This window comes from Hippopotamus amphibius, chromosome 9, assembly GCF_030028045.1.
Source record: "Hippopotamus amphibius kiboko isolate mHipAmp2 chromosome 9, mHipAmp2.hap2, whole genome shotgun sequence".
NCBI lineage: Eukaryota > Metazoa > Chordata > Mammalia > Artiodactyla > Hippopotamidae > Hippopotamus > Hippopotamus amphibius.
The window spans coordinates 90,988,631-90,997,159 of record NC_080194.1 but is presented as its reverse complement, the minus strand read 5'-3'; positions in this window follow the sequence as shown (position 1 = coordinate 90,997,159).

Here is an 8,529-nt window from a genome sequence, read left to right as displayed (position 1 = left end):
TAAGCCATTTCAACCATTTTTAAGTGCACAATTCGATTTACATTTCATTCATGTCTTGCAACTATCATCATTGTTTATTTCCAAAACCTCTTGTTATTATCATCCCAAACATACATTTTATAACCATTCAGCAATTACTCCTCAATCCTCTCTCCCCACCACCCCTGGAAAGCACTATTCTACTTTTTGTCTCTATGAATTTGTCTCTTCTAGGAACTTCATGTAAATGAAATCATATAACATTTGTCCTTCTGTGTGTCACTCATTTCACTAGCAAGTTTTAAAAGTTCATCTATATTGTAGCATGTATCAGAATTTCCTTCCTCTTTTTAGGCTGAATAACATTCCATTGTATGTATAGACCACATTATCTTTTTTTTTTTTTTCTTTTAGAGATGAGTGTATTTAAAAAAAAATTTTTTTTATTGCGGTATAGTTGATTTACAATGTTGTGTTAATTTCTATTGTACAACAAAGTGAGTCAGTTATACATATATATAATATATATATATATACATGTTTTTCATATTGTTTCTATTATGGTTTATAATAGGATATTGAATATAGTTCCCTGTGCTATGTAATAGGATCATTGTTTATGTATTCTACGTATAATAGTTTGCATCTGCTAATCCTAAACTCTCAATCCACCCCTTCCCACCCCCCCTCCCCTCCCCTCCCCCTGCAACCACAAGTCTGTTCTCTATGTCTGTGAGTCCCTTTCTATTTCATAGATAGGTTCATTTGTAGACCACATTTTCTTTAACCATTCATCTGTTGTTGGACATTTGGGTTGCTTTCACCTTTTGGCTATTGTGAATAGTGCTGCTATGAACATGGACATACAAATATCTGTTCCTGTCCCTGCTTTCAGTTCTTTTGAGCATATACCTAGAAGTGGAATTGCTAGATCATATAGCAAATCTATGTTTAATTTTTGAGGAAATGCCAGACTGTTTTCCATAGCAAGTGAACCATTTTACATTCCCACCATCGATGCACAATGGTTCCAGTTTCTCCACATTCTCCCAGCACTTGATATTTTCTGTTTGTTTGTTTTTTAGAATAGCCATCCTAATGGGTGTACAGTGATATCTCATGGTGGTTTTGATTTGCATTTCCCTAATGATTACTGATGTAGAGCATCTTTTATGTGCTTATTGGCTATTTATATATCATCTTTGGAGAAATGTTTATTCAAGTTTTTTGCCCATTTAAAAATTTGTAGTGAGTTTTGAAATCAGGAAGTATTAGTTCTCTAACTTTGTTCTTTTTCAAGATGGTTTTAGTATTTAGGGTGTCTTGCAGTTTCATGTGAATTAGAAGATCACTGTTTCCATTTCTTCAGGAAAGGCTGTTAGAATTTTGATAGGGATTATGTTGAATCTGTAGATCACATTAGGTATTAGGCATATCTTAGCAATATTAAGCCTTCTTAGCCCCAAACACTGGATACCTTTGCATTTATGTAGATCTTAATTTCTTGCAGCAATGTTTTTTTGTTTGTTTGTTTGGCTGCATTGGGTCTTTGTTGCTGCATGTGGGCTTTCTTTTAGTTGTGGTGAGTGGGGGCTGCTCTTTGTTGAGGTGTGCAGGCTTCTCATTGTGGGGGCTTCTTTTGTTGAGGAACACAGGCTCTAGGCCCACCGGCTTCAGTAGTTGCAGCCCTTGAGCCCAGTAGTTGCGGCAGAGGGCTTAGTTGTTCTGAGGCATGTGAGATCTTCCCGGACCAGGGATCAAACCCGTGTCCCCTGCATTGGCAGGTGGCTTCTTAACCACCGAGCCACCTGGGAAGTCCCTGCAACAGTGTTTTGTAGTGTTCAGTGTACAAGTCTTTCATCTCCTTGGATAAACTTATTCTTAGGTATTTTATTCTTTTAGATGCGATTTTATTTTATTTTTAAAATATTTTACTTTATTTATTTACTTACTTACTTATTTAGGCTGTGCTGGGTCTTAGTTACAGCATGAGTAATCTTTTTTATTAAAAGTTGTGGCGTGTGGACTTCTTAGTTGCAGCATGCATGCAGGACCTAGTTCCCCATCCAGGGATCGAATCCAGGGATGGAACCCGAGCCTCCTGCATTGGGAGTGTGGAGTCTTACCCACTGAACCACCATGGAAATCCCTAGATGCTATTTTAAATGGGATTGCTTTTCTTTCTCTCTCTGTCTCTCTTTTTTTAAACAGATACTTACTTACTTTATCTTTAAATTTATTATTTATTTATTTCTGGCTGTGTTGGGTCTTCTTTGCTGCACATGGGCTTTCTCTAGTTGTGGTGAGTGGGGCCTACTCTTCATTGTGGTGTGTGGGCTCCTCATTGTAGTGGCTTCTCTTGTGGAGCACGGGCTCTAGGCACATGGGCTTCAGTAGTTGTGGCATATGGGCTCAGTAATTGTGACTCATGGGTTCCAGAGTGCAGGCTCAATAGTTGTGGCACATGGGCTTAGTTGCTCTGCGGCATGTGGTATCTTCCTGGGACAGGGCTCGAATCCATGTCCCCTGCATTGGCAGGTGAATTCTTAACCACTGTGCAACCTATGAAGTCCCCTAAATGAGATTGCTTTTCAAGTTTCTTTTTCATTTTGTTCTTTGTTGGTGTATAGAAACTCAGCTGATTTTTATGTGTTACCTTGTACCCTGCAGCTGTACTGAATCTGTTTATTAGATCTAGTAGCTTTCCTGTGGATCCTGTGGGATTTTCATGTATAGAACCATGTCATTTTTGAATAGAATATTCTTTCTTTCCAATTTGAGTGCCTTTATTCCTTCTCCCTCCTTTTCCCCCTGTTGTTCTGGCTAGAACTCTGGAATAGTGTTGGATAGCAGTGGTGAAAGTGGACATCCTTGTCTTGTTTGCTGATTTTAGGGGGAAAGCTTTCAGTCTTTCACCACTGAGTACGATGCTAGATGTGGGTTTTTCATAAATTCCCTATATTGTACTGAGGAAGTTTCCTTCTATTCCTAGTTTTTAGGATTTTTTTTTAATCACAGAAGGGTGTGGGATTTGGTCAAATAGCTTTTCTGCATCAATTAATGATCCTGTGGGTTTTTTCCTTTATACTATTAATATAGTGTATTACATTGATTAATTTTCTTATGTTGAACTACCCTTGCATTCTTGGGATAAATCTCACTTGCATGGTGAGATTAAATAAGCTGTTGGACTTGGTTTGCTAGTAATTTATTGAGGATTTTTGCATCATATGCATAAAGGATATTGGATTGTAATTTTCTTTTCTTGTGATATGGCTTAGGCATCAGGTAATGCTAGTTTCATAGGAAGTGTTTTTTCCTCTTCTATTTTTGAAAGAGTTTGAGAAAGATTGGTGTTAATTCTTCTTTAAATGTTCACCATCATTCTTGGACTGTATTAAAGTTTTCCAGAGAAACAGAAACAACAGAGAGAGAGAGAGAGAGGGAGAGAGAGAGACAAGATTTGTTTTAAGGAATTTGCTTACATGATAAGGGAGCTGGCAAGTCCAACACCTGCAAATCTCCAGCAGGCTGGAGACCCATGGAAGAGCTGCAGTTCAAGTCTAAAGGCCATAAGCTGGCAAAATTTCTCTCTTCTTCCAAGGAGGTTGGTCTTTTTCTATTAAGGACTTCAACTAATTAAGGATAATTTACCTCACGGAGGGTAATTTACTCAAAGACTACTGATTTTTAAATCAATAAATTTATTTATTTATTTATTTGTTTATTTATTTATTTATTTGTTGGCTGCATTGGGTCTTTGTTGCTGCGACCAGGCTTTCTCCAGTTGCTGCAAGTCGGGGCTACACTTCATTGCAGTGCTCGGGCTTCTCATTGCAGTGGCTTCTCTTGTTGTGGAGCATGGGCTCTAGGCACATGGGCTTCAGTAGTTGTGGCACATGGGCTCAGTAGTTGTGGCTCATGGGATCTAGATTGCAGGCTCAGTAGTTGTGGGGCAGGGGCTTAGTTGCTCTGTGGCATGTGGAATCTTCCCAGAAAGGGCTCAAACCCATGTCCCCTGCACTGGCAGGCAGATTCTTAACCAATCTGCCACCAGGGAAGTCCAAAGACTACTGATTTAAATGTTAATCTCATCTAAAAAATACCTTCACAGTGCATCTAGAATAATCTTTGAGTAAATATTGGGGTACCTTGGCTGAGCCAAGTTGACTCATAAAATTAACCATCACATGGAGTTTTATAAGTTGGAAGTTTTTAAATTATAATCTCCTTACTTGTTATAAATCTGTTGAGATGTTCTGTTTCTTCTTGCATCAGTTTAGGTAATTTGTGTGTTTCTAGGCATTTGTTCCTTTCATCTAGGTTATCTTATTTGTTAGCATACAATTGTTCATAGTATTCTCTTTATTTTTGTTAGGTCTGTAATTTATGTCCTTATTTTCATTTTTGATTTTAGTGATTTGTGTCTTCTGTCTTTTCTCCTTTGTCAATTTTCTCTTTTTTTCCTAGCCAAAAATTTGTCAATTTTGTTGATTTTTTTCAAAGCACCAATTTTGGTTTTATTGATTCTGTCCATTGATTTTCTATTTTAATCTATGCTCTAATCTTCATTATTTACCTCCTCTTCTAGTTTTGGGTTTAGTTAGTGCTTCTTCTAGTTCCCCTCAAGATGTAAAGTTAGGGCATTGATTTAAGATGTTTTTACTTTTTATTTTTAAGGTTTATTTTAAATATTACTGTGTTTGTATTCATCTCATTTATGGATGCTTCTTTGTTGCGGTGGCAGTGAGAGGGGAAAAAAAGGAAACTTTCTTCATGCACACACAAAGGGTGTGATATTGACCAAAGATGATGGCAAAAATTTCTCATTGAACTTGATCTGGCTGAGGGCAGCCTGTGGTGAAACTTTGAAGCGAATTTTGGTGCCAGGAACTGGTCCAGTATGGGCCAGGAGGTGCATTGGGAGGGAGGAACCCATCCCCTCCCCACCAGTCCTACCGAATCCAGGCACATTTGAAAAACATGTTGCTGGGTCCCCAGGCCTCCCCCAACCCCCCCAGTCACCACCTCAAGTGGGGAAATGAGCACCAGGAGGATCAGGACCAGGCTGTGTGCCTGGGGGTCCAGCAATGAGCCCCTGCTGCCCAGTGATCCCAATGCATTGCATTCACTTGACTGCTGATTGTTTCATCTTTTTTCCTTTTTTTAATGTTAACCTACTTTATTGTGGTAATCATTTCACAATATATACATACATCAAATCATCTTTTATACATGTTGAATTTATACAATTTTATTTGTCAAATATATTTCAATAAAGTTGGGTCTTTTTTCTTTTTAAATGTAGACATTTGCAGCTATAAATTTCCCTCTGAGGACTGCCTTTGCTTCATCCCATAAATTTTGGTATGTTGTGTAGGATTTTCTAATTTCCCTTGTGATTTCTTCATTGACTCTTTGGTTGTTTAAAAGTGTGTTATTTAATTTCCATGTTTGTGAATTTTCCAGTTTTCCTTAATTTATTACTAGCTTCATTACATTGTGTTGGAGAAGATACCTTGTATGATTTCAGTCTTTTAAAATTTATTGAGACTTGTTTTGTGGCCTAACATATCATATATCCTGGAGAATGTTCCACCTGTACTTGAGAAGAATGTGTATTTTGCTGTTGGATACAGAGTTTTAGATATGTCTATATTAGGCCTGGTTGTTTTATATGGTTGTTCAAGTCTTCTATTTCCTTACTGATCTTCTTCTAGATGTTCTATCCATTATTTAAAGTGATGTATTGAAGCCTTCAACTGTTATCACAGAATTGTCTATTTCTCCCTTCAATTCTGTCAGTGTTTGCTTTATATATTTTTTGGCTCTGTTGTTTAGTGCATATATTTATAATTGTTAATCTTATTGATGAATTGAAACTTTTATCAATATATAATGTCCTGCTTTGTCTCTTGTAACAGTTTTTGACTTAAAGTCTATTTTGTCTGATATTAGTACAGCTACCCTGGCTCTCTTTTGGTTACTATTTCCATGAAATATCTTTTCCTATCCTTTCAGTTTCAGTCTGTCTATGTCTTTGGATCTAAAGTGAGTCATTTATGGACAGCAGATAATTGGATCACTTTTTAAAACCCATTCTTCCAATCTGTCTTTTGATTGGACAGCTTAGTCTTATGTCTGCCATTCTGCTAATTTTTTCCTGCATGTCTTATACTATTTTTGTCCTTCATTTTTTCCATTACTGCCTTCTTTTATGGGTAGTTGATTTTGTTGTAGAGAATCATTTTAATTCCTTTCTCATTTCCTTTAGCGTATATTTTTTATGTGATTTACTTGTTGCTACCATGGGGATTACACTTAAAGTCCTGAATTTATAACAAGCAAATTCAAACTGATACCAACTTAACTTTGGTAGAATACAAAAATTCTGCTGCAATATATTTGTCCTCCTCCTGTTATGTTATTGTTGTCACAAATGACACATTAGATGTGTGTGCCCACTAACATGTTTATAATTATTTTTATATATTTGTCTTTTAAATTCTCTATGGTATAAAAAGTGGAGTTACAAATCAAAAATACAATACTGGCTTTTATATTTGTCCATGTATTTACTTTTACAGGAGATCTTTATTTCTTTATATGTCTTGAGCTACTGTCTAGTGTCATTTCAACATGAAAGAATTCCCTTTAACATTTCTTGTGGGGCAGAGCTGGTGGTACAAACTCCCTCATCTTTTGTTCATCTGTGAATGTCTTAATTTTCCCCTCATTTTGAATGACAGTTTTGCCAGGCATAGAACTCTTTTTTTAGAAAAATATTTTTTATTTATTTATTGGCTGCATTGGGTCTTCATTGTTGCATGTGGGTTTTTTCTAGTTGCAGTGAGTGGGGGCAACTCTTTGTTGTGGTGTTCAGGCTTCTCATTGTGGTGGCTTCTCTTGTTGTGGAGCATGGGCTCTAGATGAGTAGGCTTCAGTAGTTGTGCCACGTGGACTCAGTAGTTGTGGTTCACAGGCTCTAGAGCGCAGGCTCAGTAGTTGTGGCACAGGGGCTTAGTTGCTCTGTGGCATGTGGGATCTTCCTGGACAAGGGCTTGAAGCTGTGTCCCCTTCACTGGCAGGCAGATTCTTAACCACTGCACCACCAGGGAAGTCCTGCCAGGCATAGAACTCTTGGTTGACTTTTTTTTTTCTTTCATCACTTTAATTATGTCATCCCACTGTGTTCTGGCCTCCATGGTTTCTGATGAGAACTTGGCAGTTAATCTTATTGAGGATCCTTTGTACCTTCTCCTTGGACTTGATAATGTCAGTTGTCCCATCTTCAAGTTCTTTGATTCTTTTGCCTGCTCAAATCTGCTACTGAATGCCTCTGGTGAGTGAATTTTAAAATTTCAGTTATAGTGCATTTAAGCTCCAGAATCTCTTTGATTTCTTTCAATAATTTCTATCTCTTGACATTCTCATTTTGTTCATACATCCTGTCTTTTTTTCTCTCAACATTAAATATTTTGTGTCAGTCTATTCTTGCTTACATGGTTTCTGAGAAGTCCAATATAATTATAATCCTTATTCCCCTACAAGTATGGTATTTTTTCCCTGTGGCTTCATTCAAGACTTTTTCTTTATTTTTGATTTTCCAGTTTGATTTGATATGTGTAGATTTTGGGGCAGTTATTCTCCTGAGTGTTCTCTGAGCTTCCTGTTTCTGTGGTTTGATGTCTGACATATTTGGGGGGAAATTATTTGTCATTATTGTTTCAAATATTATTTCTGTTCCTTTCTGTCTTTCTTCTCCTTCTAATAGTTCCATTAATATATATGTTATACCTTTCGTATTTGTCCCACAGTTCTGAGATATTCTGTTCTGTTTGTTTCAGTCTTTTTTCTCTTTGTTTTTGAGGTTTGGAAGTTTCTACTGACATATCCTCAAGCTCACTGTTTCTTTTCAGTGTGTCCAGTCTACCAAAGAACCCCTCAAGAGCAATTTTTATCTCCATTACAGTGTTTTTTTATTTCAAACATTTCTTTTTTATTATTTCTAAGAATTTCCATCTCTCTGTTTTCATTACCCATCTGCTCCTGCATGTTTACTTTTTCCATTACAGCTCTTAGCACATTAATCATAGCTGTTTTTAAGTTCTTGATCTAATAATTCCAACATCCTTGCTGTATCTGAATCTTGTTCTGATGCTTTCTCTGTCTCTTCAAATTGTTTTTTGTTTGTTTGCTTGTTTTTCTTTTTTGCCTTTTAGTATGCCTTGTAATTTTTTGTTGAAAGCTAGACATGATGTACTGGGTAAAAAAACCTAGTACGTCTTCCAGTAGAGGTTTTGTCTTGTTAGTTTTTGCTCTGGTAAATTGTGGTTCTCTGTATGTACCTGTCTATCTCTCCAATTTTGGGGGTAGCAATTTGCCCTGTTACCTCAATTCTCTGACAGATCTAAGAGTTGTTAATTTTTAATTTGTTCAGCTTTTTTATTGTTGTTAAAACAGAGTGATAACTTCCAAGCTCCTTACATGTTGGACTAGAAGTTGGAAGCCCTCATTTGGTTTTTTAAAAAATTAATTTCTGTCTCTGTA